This window comes from Anomaloglossus baeobatrachus, chromosome 10 (genome assembly GCF_048569485.1).
Source record: "Anomaloglossus baeobatrachus isolate aAnoBae1 chromosome 10, aAnoBae1.hap1, whole genome shotgun sequence".
In the NCBI taxonomy this organism is placed as follows: Eukaryota; Metazoa; Chordata; class Amphibia; order Anura; family Aromobatidae; genus Anomaloglossus; species Anomaloglossus baeobatrachus.
Window position 1 is genome coordinate 80,441,738 of NC_134362.1, and position 17,025 is coordinate 80,458,762.

The window sequence follows — 17,025 nt, forward strand, 5'->3', positions numbered from 1 at the left end:
TAAAGAACATTTTTGATCAGTTCATATTTATCCTTTGCTCTATGCTGAGTGCTTACATCAGGATTGCCATCTACAGTACAATACATGATTCAGGTGAAACTCGTGTAAGGGGTAGTCGGACCCCTGGTAGTGAAGGAGCGGTTTTTCCCCCCTGAAAATGCCACAGTAGTATGGTGGCAAATTGTAAATGTTGATGGTAAAATGTTACCTGTCATAAACTGTTTCCCCACTAGGTGCCAGTGTAGAGCAGTGGTTCCCCTGGTAACAGTGGCAGGGAAGGAAGGGGCAGGGCAGCCTAGGTGGGGAAGGAAGGGTTCTGAATGCAGAGTCTAGTGTGCAGTGAGATGTGAGAGGCGAGCAAGCTCTGTCTGAGGTGATGGGGCAGAGTGTGGGAGTGAGATCAGGCAGTCAGCTTGAGTGAGTACTCTTGGCTAGAAAGCAGAGGAAACCCATGAGAAACGGTGGAAGAGTTGGGACTAGTCCGGAGCCGGTGGTGTGTACTAGAGTGGAGTGCAGCTATCAGGGGGATAACAAGTGGCCCCTGCAGGCGAAGGTTAGTGCCCTGACAAAGAAGTGGAGAGGTGAGAACTTATCCAGAGTCGGTAGTGTGTGCTGGATCTGCCCTACAGTAAATCCGGGTTAGAGAGCAGCTACTAGGGGGTTAACGTATGTCCCCTGCAGGCAAAGGAAAGTGCCCGTAGAGAAAAGGAAACCGTTTTTGTAGAAAAGGACCTGTAACTTGTAACGTACTAAAGTAAACCTGCTGCAAACAAAAAGATGGAAGCTTTGTTTAATAAATCGGTGTTTGGTTTACCCGCTGCCTGCAATTGTCTCTTTCCTGAAAGTGAAGAAGGAGCTGGAGAGCACAGAAAGAATGCTGTCATGAATGGGCCCCATGCATCCACACTCTGCCCCAACAAGACACCTGTTTTGCAAGTGACGGCCGGGCCGGGGTAAAGCCTGCGGCCCACAAGGCGAGGGGACCCGACTACACCCCCTGAGGCGCCCCCTGCCCCCGTTACATTTTGGCGTAGTCGGCAGGATCAAGCCCGCAGAAGAGAAACCCCGAGCAGAGACCAAGTGGTGCCTGATGTACTGAACAGGCCACAAGATGGCGGCAAGATGGCGGCCGTCCTCATGGATTTAGTGAAGGCACGAAAAGTGGGCGCCAAACGAAAAGCGCTGGGCTGGCCTGTAAGGAAGAAGCCCGGAGTGCACCGCCCAAAGAGGGGAGGTGCTTGCCCCGAGATACTGCAGAGGTCTAGAGACGTGGGCGGCGCCGCAAGAAAGAAGAGGCGTCGCAAACGCTGTGCCAACCTGGTGGGTGAGGCCGGGGGCGGAGTATGGGCAGAAGCGGGAAAAGAAGAACCGCCTCCACCTTCCCCGGCGCGATTGCAACCCCGGCAGTGGAAGAAGAAGCAAACTCCAATACCTGGACCAAGCAGAATGGAGAACAGAGCGTGGCGCGCTCAGCATAAGCAAGCACTCGCCGAAGATTGTGGGCTGAAGAGTACCCCGACGGTCGCGCCAAAAGCGGCCGCCGAACCTACGGCTGGAGACAAGCCAAGAGAAGCATCGGCATTACTGGTGATACATCAGAGTATGGTGTCGCACCCGGTAGTTGTTGTCGGCAGCCCACTGCGGTCCCGTCCAGCTACCCCCTCACCCCCGCAGGAGGCTGAAGGGCCTGAACCGGAGAAGGAAGTACCAGAACCACCGGGTTATGAGCCGTTTCGTAGGCTACCCCGCTTACCTGGACAGTCCCTCTCCGACCATGTGAGGGCCCAGCGGGCCGAATGGCTGCATGCATACCACCCAGCGTGAAGAGGTTGTCATCCGGAAGAGACGTCTGTTTGCTGTTAGGAGCCAGCGAATGTTACAGCTCAAGCAACGTTAAAAGTACTGAACCCGGGAGGAGCTTAATGCAGAACTGTGCGTGGACTTCTTCCGTGACTGTTAAGAAGGAATCTTGTTGTCCTGTTGTTTTCTGCCCACCCAAAGACCAGGAGCGCTTGGAAATAGCCTCCGGGCAGAAGGTCAGCTAAGACCGGGAGCGCCTGAGGAGGGCCTCCGGGCAGATGTGCTACTAAGACCGGGAGCTTCCCTGGAGGGACTCCGGGCACCAAACTTGTGTGCCAGTCTGTGTGTTTTAAGTATTGTGTTTTCCTACATGTGTTGTTTTGCAGGTACGAACCTCGCCAGGAGGCTGAGGTTAAAGAGGGGAGGAATGTAAGGGGTAGTCGGACCCCTGGTAGTGAAGGAGCGGTTTTTCCCCCCTGAAAACGCCACAGTAGTATGGTGGCAAATTGTAAATGTTGATGGTAAAATGTTACCTGTCATAAACTGTTTCCCCACTAGGTGCCAGTGTAGAGCAGTGGTTCCCCTGGTAACAGTGGCAGGGAAGGAAGGGGCAGGGCAGCCTAGGTGGGGAAGGAAGGGTTCTGAATGCAGAGTCCAGTGTGCAGTGAGATGTGAGAGGCGAGCAAGCTCGGTCTGAGGTGACGGGGCAGAGTGTGGGAGTGAGAGGAGGCAGTCAGCCTGAGTGAGTACTCTTGGCTAGAAAGCAGAGGAAACCCATGAGAAACGGTGGAAGAGTTGGGACTAGTCCGGAGCCGGTGGTGTGTACTAGAGTGGAGTGCAGCTATCAGGGGGATAACAAGTGGCCCCTGCAGGCGAAGGTTAGTGCCCTGACAAAGAAGTGGAGAGGTGAGAACTTATCCAGAGTCGGTAGTGTGTGCTGGATCTGCTCTACAGTAAATCCGGGTTAGAGCGCAGCTACTAGGGGGTTAACGTATGTCCCCTGCAGGCAAAGGAAAGTGCCCGTAGAGAAAAGGAAACCGTTTTTGTAGAAAAGGACCTGTAACTTGTAACGTACTAAAGTAAACCTGCTGCAAACAAAAAGATGGAAGCTTTGTTTAATAAATCGGTGTTTGGTTTACCCGCTGCCTGCAATTGTCTCTTTCCTGAAAGTGAAGAAGGAGCTGGAGAGCACAGAAAGAACGCTGTCATGAATGGGCCCCATGCATCCACACTCTGCCCCAACAAGACACCTGTTTTGCAAGTGACGGCCGGGCCGGGGTTCAGCCTGCGGCCCACAAGGCGGGGGGACCCGACTACACCCCCTGAGGCGCCCCCTGCCCCCGTTACACTCGCACCGGATCTATTCACTATACTGAGGCAGCAGAGACACTCCAGACTCTGGCTTTTGTGTCCATCTTTTCAAAGGTGAACAAAATTGTTGTTGACTGCTCTTTTGTGCATTCCTAAAAAGACTCCTAACAAGATGGACAACCCTGGACCACATGCAAACAATGGAGATCCAGCGATGCAAGGTAATCAAACCAGATGAGAAGGAATATGATAAAAAAATATTTTCTTTATTCCATCATTCAAAATGTTAATATGCAGGCATACAGTATCATCCATAAAAAAAAACCCAGAGCAAACAACACTAACATGTTTCAACTTTGCTAACTCTTAAGCCTGCTTTACACCTTACAATTAGGTATGCGATCTCGTATGCGATGTGACACGCCCAGGTCGCATATGCGATCTAATGAGATCACACGTAGGTCGTTCATTTGCTGTCACACGTGCGTTAGTAGTCTATGTTAAATTGATCAATTTTGTGTGCGATCCTTTGAATCATGTGTTCTGTGACGTATGCATTGGGCACCTTTTTGTTTTTTATTTATTGACTTGCCAAGCGTGTGTAATGTGTAGGGATGCGTTTTTACTATGTCATCTGCCATTCAGCTCTGCTACATGGCCGCTAACAGCAGACACAGACAGCCATGTAGCAGACCTGAATGGCCGATGACAGCAGACACAGAAAGAGCCTCACGATCAGAATGAACTCGGGTGAACTTCACCCGACTTCATTGTCATGCTGCGGCTCTGTCTGTGTCGCGTCCTGATTAGCGGTCACCAGTGAAGGATTCACCGGTGACCGCTAATCTCCTGAGTAACTGAATTGAGCAGCCCTCTCTCATATACTCACCGATCCCGATCCCCGGCGCTGCACGGCGTTCACACTGCTCCGGCGGCTTTTACTGTTTTGAAAAAGCCGGCCGCCCATTAAACAATCTCGTATTCCCTGCTTACCCCGCCCACCGGCGCCTATGATTGGTTACAGTGAGACACGCCCCCACACTGAGTGACAGGTGTCACACTGCACCCAATCACAGCAGCCGGTGGGCGTGTCTATACTGTGCATTGAAATAAATAATTAAATAATTAAAAAAAACGGCGTGCGGTTCCCCCCAATTTTAATACCAGCCAGATAAAGCCATACGGCTGAAGGCTGGTATTCTCAGGATGGGGAGCTCCACGTTATGGGGAGCCCCCCAGCCTAACAATATCAGCCAACAGCCGCCCAGAATTGCCGCATACATTATATGCGACAGATCTGGGACTGTACCCGGCTCTTCCCGATTTGCCCTGGTGCGTTGGCAAATCGAGGTAATAAGGAGTTATTGGCAGCCCATAGCTGCCAATAAGTCCTAGATTAATCATGTCAGGCGTCTATGAGACACCTTCCATGATTAATCTGTAAGTTACAGTAAATAAACACACACACACCCGAAAAATCCTTTATTAGAAATGAAAACACAAACATATACCCTGGTTATCCACTTTAATCAGCCCCAAAAAGCCCTCCTTGTCCGGCGTAATCCAGGATGATCCAGCGTCGCTTCCACCGTAGCTGCATGGAGGTGACCGGAGCTGCAGCAGACACAGCCGCTCCGGTCACCTCCACGCAGCTAATGAAGACAGCCGCGCGATCAGCTGCTGTCACTGAGGTTACCCACGGCCACCGCTGGATCCAGCGGTGACAGCGGGTAACCTCAGTGACAGGTCAGCTGATCGCTGGCTGTCTTCATTTGCTGTGTGGAGGTGACCGGAGCGGCTGTGTCTGTGTTTTGATGTCGGTTGTGACGCCACCCACGGGGTTGTGGTGATGGTGGGCACCACCGCTGCTGGTGATGGGGGTTCCCGGGAGCAATGGCGGGGAGCAGCTGTGGTGTTGGCCCCTCCATGGGTAGGGGCGGTTGGTCCCGGGGCCCCAGTTGGGGGGGATTTGGATGTTTGTTGGTGGGTAGGGGCAAGGTGCAGGTGCCGATGCGGGGAGGCAGCGTGGATGCGGGGCAGCAGTGCAGCACTGTGCCGGATGGCACTGGTGTACTCACTCAGGTAGTCAATGACAGAGTCCCTGGTAAACCAAACGACTGGATGGACGGGGCCCGCAGTCGGCTGCGGTTTCTTCACCTTTCCCTGGACGGGTTGGTGGTGGTTGTCTTTCCCTGCACTTGTGTGTAAGTCAATAAACAAGAGCACTAGGTGTATTGGTGCAAAAATAGAAATTTATTATAGGTATCAATAAATAACAACAAGTAAGACAAAAGACATTTTTCAAGCAAGGTTGAGGGAATAAATACCTGGGTCCCATAGACCACACTGAAGGAACTTGTGTGGGATCGATATTTTAGGACTTAATTAGGCTAATCTACAGGTAATCTGAATAAATATGCAAATATGTAAAATACTGAATCTGGGTTAAGCAAGTACATATAGGGTATTCATGGAGTCCTATCACTAAAGTTGGTAGTAGCACACCTATGTTGCAGATTATAGTTTACAAGTTAGACGTTTCATATCCGCAGGGTAAAATGAACGAGTGCTTACCTAAATACAGTGGTGGTGCAGGGGAGCCAGGCCAAACCAGAGGGGACCTCCGACGGCTGTTTCGCGGTTATCACCGCTTCTTCCGGGAGGAGTGAGTGCGGTGTAAGGGGAACGCGCCGTCCTTTTGACTGTCCGTCACCGGGTCACGTGATATGAATCACGTGACCGGATGCCAAGGGAGTAAAGGACGCCAGCGCAGCTGCACAGCGAAATCCCGGACCGCGCACTAGGCAACAGGAGGGACGCAGAAAGCTCGAGATGCCAAACTGGACTGACACGCACCCGTGTGGTACCAAAGTCCAGCGGACGTCACACACAGGCTGCGCCCCCCCTAGGTGGTGGGATAGGGAAGGCAAGAAGGAATATGTTCAGTAAAATTATTTTATATATATATAAACATATGTGCATAGGAAAACACATATAATCCAAGTAAACTCCCACAGGAGGCATACATCATCAAGTCCATCTATCAACAAGCTCAGAGGGGGGACGCGTCACCACCAATAAGCGTGACAGTTACTCAAAATGGAAAATGGCACCTGTGGAGATCTTAATTTGGATTAATGAAGATATTCCTTAAATTTGCCTTGCCTAATTCAAAAGGAGAGGCAGTATTAAAGTGCTATAAACATAAATTAATTAAGTTTAAAAGGGGGGAGATAATAGTATGATTAATAATATTGTTATTATTACTATAAGGTCAAGAATATAAATGACACTGTAGTGGGATGGGGAGCAACCACCGAAGCGTGTTAATAAACGACATACAGTTAGGTCCAGAAATATTTGGACAGTGACACAATTTTCGCGAGTTGGGCTCTGCATGCCCCCACATTGGATTTGAAATGAAACCTCTACCACAGAATTCAAGTGCAGATTGTAACGTTTAATTTGAAGGTTTGAACAAAAATATCTGATAGAAATTGTAGGAATTGTACACATTTCTTTACAAACACTCCACATTTTAGGAGGTCAAAAGTAATTGGACAAATAAACCAAACCCAAACAAAATATTTTTATTTTCAATATTTTGTTGCGAATCCTTTGGAGGCAATCACTGCCTTAAGTCTGGAACCCATGGACATCACCAAACGCTGGGTTTCCTCCTTCTTAATGCTTTGCCAGGCCTTTACAGCCGCAGCCTTCAGGTCTTGCTTGTTTGTGGGTCTTTCCGTCTTAAGTCTGGATTTGAGCAACTGAAATGCATGCTCAATTGGGTTAAGATCTGGTGCTTGACTTGGCCATTGCAGAATGTTCCACTTTTTTGCACTCATGAACTCCTGGGTAGCTTTGACTGTATGCTTGGGGTCATTGTCCATCTGTACTATGAAGCGCCGTCCGATCAACTTTGCGGCATTTGGCTGAATCTGGGCTGAAAGTATATCCCGGTACACTTCAGAATTCATCCGGCTACTCTTGTCTGCTGTTATGTCATCAATAAACACAAGTGACCCAGTGCCATTGAAAGCCATGCATGCCCATGCCATCACGTTGCCTCCACCATGTTTTACAGAGGATGTGGTGTGCCTTGGATCATGTGCCGTTCCCTTTCTTCTCCAAACTTTTTTCTTCCCATCATTCTGGTACAGGTTGATCTTTGTCTCATCTGTCCATAGAATACTTTTCCAGAACTGAGCTGGCTTCATGAGGTGTTTTTCAGCAAATTTAACTCTGGCCTGTCTATTTTTGGAATTGATGAATGGTTTGCATCTAGATGTGAACCCTTTGTATTTACTTTCATGGAGTCTTCTCTTTACTGTTGACTTAGAGACAGATACTCCTACTTCACTGAGAGTGTTCTGGACTTCAGTTGATGTTGTGAACGGGTTCTTCTTCACCAAAGAAAGTATGCAGCGATCATCCACCACTGTTGTCATCCGTGGACGCCAAGGCCTTTTTGAGTTCCCAAGCTCACCAGTCAATTCCTTTTTTCTCAGAATGTACCCGACTGTTGATTTTGCTACTCCAAGCATGTCTGCTATCTCTCTGATGGATTTTTTCTTTTTTTTCAGCCTCAGGATGTTCTGCTTCACCTCAATTGAGAGTTCCTTAGACCGCATGTTGTCTGGTCACAGCAACAGCTTCCAAATGCAAAACCACACACCTGTAATCAACCCCAGACCTTTTAACTACTTCATTGATTACAGGTTAATGAGGAAGACGCCTTTAGAGTTAATTGCAGCCCTTAGAGTCCCTTGTCCAATTACTTTTGGTCCCTTGAAAAAGAGGAGGCTATGCATTACAGAGCTATGATTACTAAACCCTTTCTCCAATTTGGATGTGAAAACTCTCATATTGCAGCTGGGAGTGTGCACTTTCAGCCCATATTATATATATAATTGTATTTCTGAACATGTTTTTGTAAACAGCTAAAATAACAAAACTTGTGTCACTGTCCAAATATTTCTGGCCCTGACTGTATGACTGTATGAGTAGATTAGTACCTAAATAGGGGAAGACAATTATTATAATCGCATGTATCATTTTTCAAAAGTATCAAAAACATACCCTAACCTCCTATTGAAGAAAAAAGGGGGGTAGGAGGGAAAAGGGAAGGGGGGGGGGGGAGGAGGAGAAAAGGGGGGGGAAAGGTGCAAAAAGGGGTACATTTCAAGTACATTAATAGTCGTTTCCATGGTGGGAAATTCTCCATCCGGACAGGTTCACAACTCTTGGCCACTAGATTAGATGGTATCCTAAACACCGCATGAGTCGAAAAATGGGATGATGAGAAGAAACCTAATAAATAAGCAAAACTGGAATGACAATATGTACAACAAATTAAAAGTTTAAAAAAACATATATACGAGAGGATGAGAGGATCATAAATCATTTCTTCATCATAAACTTCAACCTCCGGGCTCCTGGTAATCAATTTGCTCAAATGCAGGAGAGTTCAAGAGTCAAAGAGAATGAAGCCCGAAAAGGGCCTTTTTGGGATCCGCATGTGGTCTACAGGAACGGGGCATAGCTAATGGATTCATTTAGACCCATCCGGGTGAGTGTACCCAGAGTCGAGATCAAACGGGTCTCGGTCTGCGCAAGGCGTTTTTTCAGATTCCCTCCCCTGATGCCTCCATGTATCACATCTATTCCCAGAACCTTTAAAGATCTAGGATTAGATTGGTGTACAGCTCTGAAATGTCTCGGTAGAGTTTTTAAAGTTGAGACATCAGTAACTGTCTTCGTGCCACATACAGTTAGGTCCAGAAATATTTGGACAGTGACACAATTTTCGTGAGTTGGGCTCTGCATGCCAACACATTGGATTTGAAATGAAACCTCTACAACAGAATTCAAGTGCAAATTGTAACGTTTAATTTGAAGGTTTGAACAAAAATATCTGATAGAAATTGTAGGAATTGTACACATTTCTTTACGAACACTCCACATTTTAGGAGGTCAAAAGTAATTGGACAAATAAACCAAACCCAAAAAAAAAATTTTTATTTTCAATATTTTGTTGCGAATCCTTTGGAGGCAATCACTGCCTTAAGTCTGGAACCCATGGACATCACCAAACGCTGGGTTTCCTCCTTCTTAATGCTTTGCCAGGCCTTTACAGCCGCAGCCTTCAGGTCTTGCTTGTTTGTGGGTCTTTCCGTCTTAAGTCTGGATTTGAGCAAGTGAAATGCATGCTCAATTGGGTTAAGATCTGGTGATTGACTTGGCCATTGCAGAATGTTCCACTTTTTTGCACTCATGAACTCCTGGGTAGCTTTGGCTGTATGCTTGGGGTCATTGTCCATCTGTACTATGAAGCGCCGTCCGATCAACTTTGCGGCATTTGGCTGAATCTGGGCTGAAAGTATATCCCGGTACACTTCAGAATTCATCCGGCTACTCTTGTCTGCTGTTATGTCATCAATAAACACAAGTGACCCAGTGCCATTGAAAGTCATGCATGCCCATGCCATCACGTTGCCTCCACCATGTTTTACAGAGGATGTGGTGTGCCTTGGATCATGTGCCGTTCCCTTTCTTCTCCAAACTTTTTTCTTCCCATCATTCTGGTACAGGTTGATCTTGGTCTCATCTGTCCATAGAATACTTTTCCAGAACTGAGCTGGCTTCATGAGGTGTTTTTCAGCAACTTTAACTCTGGCCTGTCTATTCTTAGAATTGATGAATGGTTTGCATCTAGATGTGAACCCTTTGTATTTACTTTCATGGAGTCTTCTCTTTACTGTTGACTTAGAGACAGATACACCTACTTCACTGAGAGTGTTCTGGACTTCAGTTGATGTTGTGAACGGGTTCTTCTTCACCAAAGAAAGTATGCGGCGATCATCCACCACTGTTGTCATCCGTGGACGCCCAGGCCTTTTTGAGTTCCCAAGCTCACCAGTCAATTCCTTTTTTCTCAGAATGTACCCGACTGTTGATTTTGCTACTCCAAGCATGTCTGCTATCTCTCTGATGGATTTTTTCTTTTTTTTCAGCCTCAGGATGTTCTGCTTCACCTCAATTAAGAGTTCCTTAGACCGCATGTTGTCTGGTCACAGCAACAGCTGCCAAATGCAAAACCACACACCTGTAATCAACCCCAGACCTTTTAACTACTTCATTGATTACAGGTTAACGAGGGAGACGCCTTCAGAGTTAATTGCAGCCCTTAGAGTCCCTTGTCCAATTACTTTTGGTCCCTTGAAAAAGAGGAGGCTATGCATTACAGAGCTATGATTACTAAACCCTTTCTCCGATTTGGATGTGAAAACTCTCATATTGCAGCTGGGAGTGTGCACTTTCAGCCCATATTATATATATATAATTGTATTTCTAAACATGTTTTTGTAAACAGCTAAAATAACAAAACTTGTGTCACTGTCCAAATATTTCTGGACCTAACTGTATGTCCCTCACGTGTTCACGTGTACGGACACGGAGCTCACGCGTGGTCAAACCACTGTAGATCAAGGAACAGTCTTTTGCACCTTCCCCACCCCCTTTTCTCCTCCTCTCCCCCCCTTCCCTTTCTCCTCCCTTCTCCTCCCTCCCCCCACTCCTTTTTTCTTCAATAGGAGGTTAGGGTATGTTTTTGATACTTTTGAAAAATGATACATGCGATTATAATAATTGCCTTCCCCTATTTAGGTACTAATCTACTCATATGTCGTTTAATAACACACTTCGGTGTTTGCTCCCCATCCCACTACAGCATGGGTCCCCAATTCCAGTCCTCAAGGGCCGCCAACAGTGCATGTTTTCAGGATTTCCTTAGTATTGCACATGCGATAATTTAATCACCTGCACAGTTGATGATTCCAACACCTATGCAATGCTAAGGAAATCCTGACAACATGCCATGTTGGCGGCCCTCAAGGACTGGAGTTGGGGAACCCTGCACTACAGTGTCATTTATATTCTTGACCTTATAGTAATAATAACAATATTATTAATCATACTATTTATTATCTCCCCCCATTTAAACTTAATATATGTTTCTAGCACTTTAATACTGTCTCTCCTTTTGAATTAGGCAAGGCAAATTTAAGGAATATCTTCATTAATCCAAATTAAGATCTCCACAGGTGCCATTTTCCATTTTGAGTAACTGTCACGCTTATTGGTGGTGACGCGTCCCCCCTCTGAGCTTGTTGACAGATAGACTTGATGATATATGCCTCTTGTGGGAGTCTACTTGGATTATATGTGTTTTCCTATGCACATATGTTTATATATATATTTAAAATAATTTTACTGAACATATTCCTTCTTGCCTTCCCTATCCCGCCACCTAGGGGGGGCGCGGCCTGTGTGTGACGTCCGCTGGACTTTGGGTACCACACGGGTGCCTGTCAGTCTAGTTTGGCGTTCCGCGCTTTCTGCGTCCCTCCTGTTGCCTGGGAGCTGTGACGTCGCGCTCTCCCCAGCGTGTCCTGCGCATGCGCACTAGTGCGCGGTCCGGGATTTCGCTGTGCAGCTGCGCTGGCGTCCTTTACTCCCTTGGCATCTGGTCACGTGATTCATATCACGTGACCCGGTGATGGACATTCAAAAGGACGGTGCGTTCCCCTTACACCGCACTCACTCCTCCCGGAAGAAGCGGTGATAACCGCGAAACAGCCGTCGGAGGTCCCCTCTGGTTTGGCCTGGCTCCCCTGCACCACCACTGTATTTAGGTAAGCACTCCTTCATTTTACCCTGCATGAAACGTCTAACTTGTAAACTAAAATCTGCAACATAGGTGTGCTACTACCAACTTTAGTGATAGGACTCTATGAATACCCTATATGTACTTGCTTAACCCAGATTCAGTATTTTACACATTTGTATATTTATTCAGACTACCTGTAGATTAGCCTGATTAAGTCCTAATATATCGATCCCACACAAGTTCCTTCAGTGTGGTCTATGGGACCCAGGTATTTATTCCCTCAACCTTGCTTGAAAAATGTCCTTTGTCTTACTTGTTGTTATTTAGTGATACCTATAATAAATTTCTATTTTTGCACCAATACTGCTCTTGTTTATTGATATGCTCCTGGAGTGTGCTGTCTCTGGGTCACACTAGAGGGTTAATATCATACCCGGTCCAGTGCTGCCCATATGAGACTCTAAGCTATGACCATGAGGCTTTTTGTTTGGGTACTTGTGTGTGTTTGACCCCTATGGATTCCCATGTGTGGTCCGCTCCCCGGCTTGTACGTGTCGGGAGAGCCTGTTTTGCCCACAGGCGCTGGTCCTTGGATCTCTGGCCATTGGCGGTGGCTCTTATCCGGACGGGTTGGGCTGTTGCCTTCTGACGGGACTTGGGTGGGAATGATCCCCTGAGGTCCAGACCACAATCGGGTAATTTGACCGTTACAGCGGCTTCCGAGCCTAGTCGGGGTCTGATTACCCTGCCTTGGTGCTTAGCTTCACTCTGCTCCCCTGTTCGGTACCGACGGGCCACCGCCCGACCCCGGTCCTATGGTTCTGCAGATGTCCACTAACTCCTGCAGACGGCCACCACCGTCTGACGACCTTGCTGATGGTGCCTGGGCTCCGACCCAGACACACACAGTCTCCACTTCCACTCCTCAACTCCACTTCACTTCAACTCCAAAACTAGACTAGACTACTTTTCCCGCCTCCAGGCCTGTGAACTCCTCGGTGGGTGGGGCCAACCATCTGGCTCCGCCTCACCTGGTGTGGACATCAGACCCTGGAGGGGGCAACAAGGGTTTTTGTTTGACGGGTGTTCCTTACCAGGGAAGGGGGTGTGTAAGTGTGTGATGTTATACTGTGACCCCTGGGGTCCAGGGCTTCACACTCCCCCTTGTTAAAACACAGACCGTCCGTGGGCTGCCCGTTCACCACCGGTTTTATTTTTCTGAAAAATATAAAACAAACAACGGTATGCATTTTCAAATCTTCCCTTACGGGAAGCATGTCACTTAAACATTACTAACGGTAATAAAAACATTTTTAATAATAACGGACGGGTCCCATTTCTTCCGCTTTCCCACCCAAACAACCTAAACCTTGATGCTGCCCCTAAGAAATGGGCAGCACCCCTTTTCCCCAGTCCGGAAAACAGAACCTGGTTCAGGTTGCCCAAGCGAGAATGGGTACGGTGTCTCGCACCCGGCTGTCATTCAGGGGGCCCCACGTCCAGGGGGACTCCTGACCCCGGAGGATGGTCACCGATCCCGGTGGTGACCGGACCCCAGCCTGCTCTGCTGCGGGTCCCTCCTCCAACCTGCCTCTCCGGAGGCGGTCAATGGGACTCCTGCCCACAATTATTTACAAACCCATTAGTTCGTGGGTGGCCTGCGAGTTCTCGGCCATGTTCATCAGTAGTTTCTCATGTGGGCATGGGCTTCTAAGGCAAGCATGTAACTTAGGGTCCCAACGGGGGCCAAACTCTTCATAGCCAACGGGCTACCACACTGTGGGTCCCAACAGGGACTTTTTGCTGATTATTTGAGGTCGCCGTCGTCGTACTCCTCCTTGAACTCAACCTTGGGACTGACCGGTGGGGGAGGGGACTGGGGCCGCTTAGGGACACCACGACTTCCTCTTTCCTTCACATCAAGGGCGAACCAGCCCCTCTCCCCGCAGTGTCGGGTGCACGTCACCAGGTCACCCGGTTGCAGGTCACGGTCAGGGTGGCCCGTCGGGAGATAAGAATTTTCATCTCTGCGGGCTACAAAGATTTCGGCCTCCAGGCCCAGCTCATAAATAAATCCGTATCCCCTCTGGGGATCGAACTGCCTGACCCTCGTAGATCGGGCCCCGCACCCGGTATGTAGCATTCCGGAGATTGTCTTTCTCTTTGATCGTGCGGGCCAGCACTTCAGCTCTCCGTTGCTCCCTAGCGGCAATCTCGCGACCCAGCTGGCTCGACTGCCTATCCCAAAAGGGGGCATTTGCGTACCCCTGCTGCGCGCGAGTCGGGCCCCGCCGGATCTCCCCCATACCGGCTACGACCAATACCCTCTCTGGGAAGTCCTGCGGTGACACAGCCTGGGATGCTGTCTTACAGCGGCGACCTGGCGCTGCCTCAGCCGAGGCGTGGGTGGCAGGGACGGCAAGCCTCACCTGCTGGGCCTTTTTGCTGGCGGACTCCACTTTTTCTGCGGCCGGGCGGACTGCCGGAGCCAGGACTCTCTCAGATGTGGTCACTTCCGGGACCGACGGCTTCACCTCACGGATGGACTCCTCCTGGGAAACCTTCCACGGTAACAGGATCGGTGCGGGTTGTTCGTAGGGCCGTCCGCGGGCGGCGCCTACAGGCTTGTCCTCTGGGGTGGGCGTGCTGGATTCCACTGCCGGTGGTGGGGGCAGTGAGCCAATTGGCGGGGCAGCGACAACCGGTACGGATGGCTGGGGAGGCAGCAGGGTGAACGGACGGAGACCGGGCCCCTCAGCCGCAGCGGCCGGTCCTTTTGGGACACAGGGGCGTGGGTCGCTTACCCGCTCCTCCAGCACAGTCTCCACCTCGCGTTTCCGTACTGCCGCCGCCACCTCTTCCATTTCGGTTGCCCATCGCTCCATTAGAAACCGGACTTGGGCCTGCAGGCGACATCACATTCGCGCTGTCCAGGCTTCCACCCACGCCGCTGTTCCAGGCGTGGCCTCGGGGATCTCCGGAGTGCCGGACGGAATGGATATTTTGCGCAAGTGCTTTCCAGGAACCGGGTGAATAGCAAAGTCCTGGCGTCTTTGCCCTTTATCCCTTCGGATACATCAGGCAGACTTCCACCCGCCCCCCCTTGGTTCTCTCCGGCACTTCCTTCTTCAGAGGGCGGGGCTTCACTTTCGCACCTTCCCTGCTTGGGGAAGACGGCTCGAGCGGGAACCTTTCGCGCCCAAGATGGCGGAATTTCAAATTTTTCGGCCGGACACCGCCGGCGGGGACTACAAGGCGCACTTCTACTGGTAAGTAGATGGGTAGGATCCTGTTCGTGACGCCAAGTTGTCGTGGGCGGAGAGGGGTTTTTGGGGAACGACGCTCACCTGGAGAATCTCTGCACTCGGGTCTGGTGTTTCTGCTCCTCGGTGGCTCGAGCACGGGGCCGGACCCAGGTGATCGAGCAGTGCCTCCTCACCCACGAGTGAAAAGGGAAGGTTTGGTGGTGGGATGTCGGTTGTGACGCCACCCACGGGGTTGTGGTGATGGTGAGCACCACCGCTGCTGGTGATGGGGGTTCTCGGGAGCAATGGCGGGGAGCAGCTGTGGTGTTGGCCCCTCCGTAGGTAGGGGCGATTGGTCCCGGGGCCCCGATTGGGGGGATTTGGATATTTGTTGGTGGGTAGGGGCAAGGTGCAGGTGCCGATCTGGGGAGACAGCACGGATGCGGGGCAGCAGTGCAGCGCTGTGCCAGATGGCACTGGTGTACTCACTCAGGTAGTCAATGACAGAGTCCCTGGTAAACCAAACGGCTGGATGGACGGGGCCCGCAGTCGGCTGCGGTTTCTTCACCTTTCCCTGGACGGGTTGGTGGTGGCTGTCTTTCCCTGCACCTGTGTGTAAGTGTTTGACCCCTATGGATTCCCACGGGTGGTCCGCTCCCCGGCTTGTACATGTCGGGAGAGCCCGTTTTGCCCGCAGGCGCTGGCCCTTGGATCTCTGGCCGTTGGCGGTGGCTCTTATCTGGACGGGTTGGGCTGTTGCCTTCTGACGGGACTTGGGTGGGAATGAACCCCTGAGATCCAGACCGCAATCAGGTAATTTGACCGTTATGGCGGCTTCCGAGCCTAGTCGGGGTCTGAGCACCCTGCCTTGGTGCTTAGCTTCACTCCGCTCCCCGGTTCGGTACCGGCGGGCCACCACCCAACCCCGGTCCTACGGTTCCGCAGACGTCCACTAACTCCTGCAGACGGCCACCACCGTCTGCCGACCTTGCTGATGGTGCCTGGGCTCCGACCCAGACACACACAGTCTCCACTTCCACTCCTCAACTCCACTTCACTTCAACTCCAAAACTAGACTAGACTACTTTTCCCGCCTCCAGGCCTGTGAACTCCTCGGTGGGTGGGGCCAACCACCTGGCTCCGCCACACCTGGTGTGGACATCAGACCCTGGAGGGGGCAACAAGGGTTTTTGTTTGACGGGTGTTCCCTACCAGGGAAGGGGGTGTGTAAGTGTGTGATGTTATACTGTGACCCCTGGGGTTCAGGGCGTCACAAGGGCACTTAATGCAGAGGCAGCAAAACAACCCCAAAGCATATTCGAACCTGCTACATATTTTACTGTAGGTCCTGTGTTCTTTTCTTTGTCGGCCTCATTCCATTTTCGGTAAGCAGTAGAATGATGTGCTTTGCTAAAACGTTCTATCTAGGTCTCATCTTTCCACAATACATTTTCCCAGAAGGATTTTGGCTTACCTACATACATTTTGGCAAACTGCAGTCTAGCTTTTATATGTCTGTGTCAGTAGTGGGGTCCTCATGGGTCTCCTGACGTAGCTTTTCATTTAATTCAAATGTTGATGCATAGTTAGTGCTGACACTGATGCACCATGAGCCTGCATGACAGCTTGAATTTCTTTGGAGCTTGATTGGGGCTGCTTATCCACCATCTGGACTATCCTGTGCTGCATTCTTTCATCAATGTTTCTCTGCAGTCCAGGTTCGGGGAGATTAGCAACAGTGCCATGGGTTGTAATCTTCTTGCTTATATTACGCACCATGAACAATGGAACTGTAAGATCTCTGGAGATGAACGTATATGTGAAGCCCCGCAGGTGTTGTGTCGGTGCATTACCTTCAGGGACTCCACGTGGATGGAACAGTCTGGTCACAGGTAAGATGTCTTCTTAGGATTGTCGTGACGCCACTCTCGGTATTGCGGTCAGTGGGGACCGCCACTGCAGATTGAGGGGTGCCTGGGGCTGATGGTGGGTGCAGTC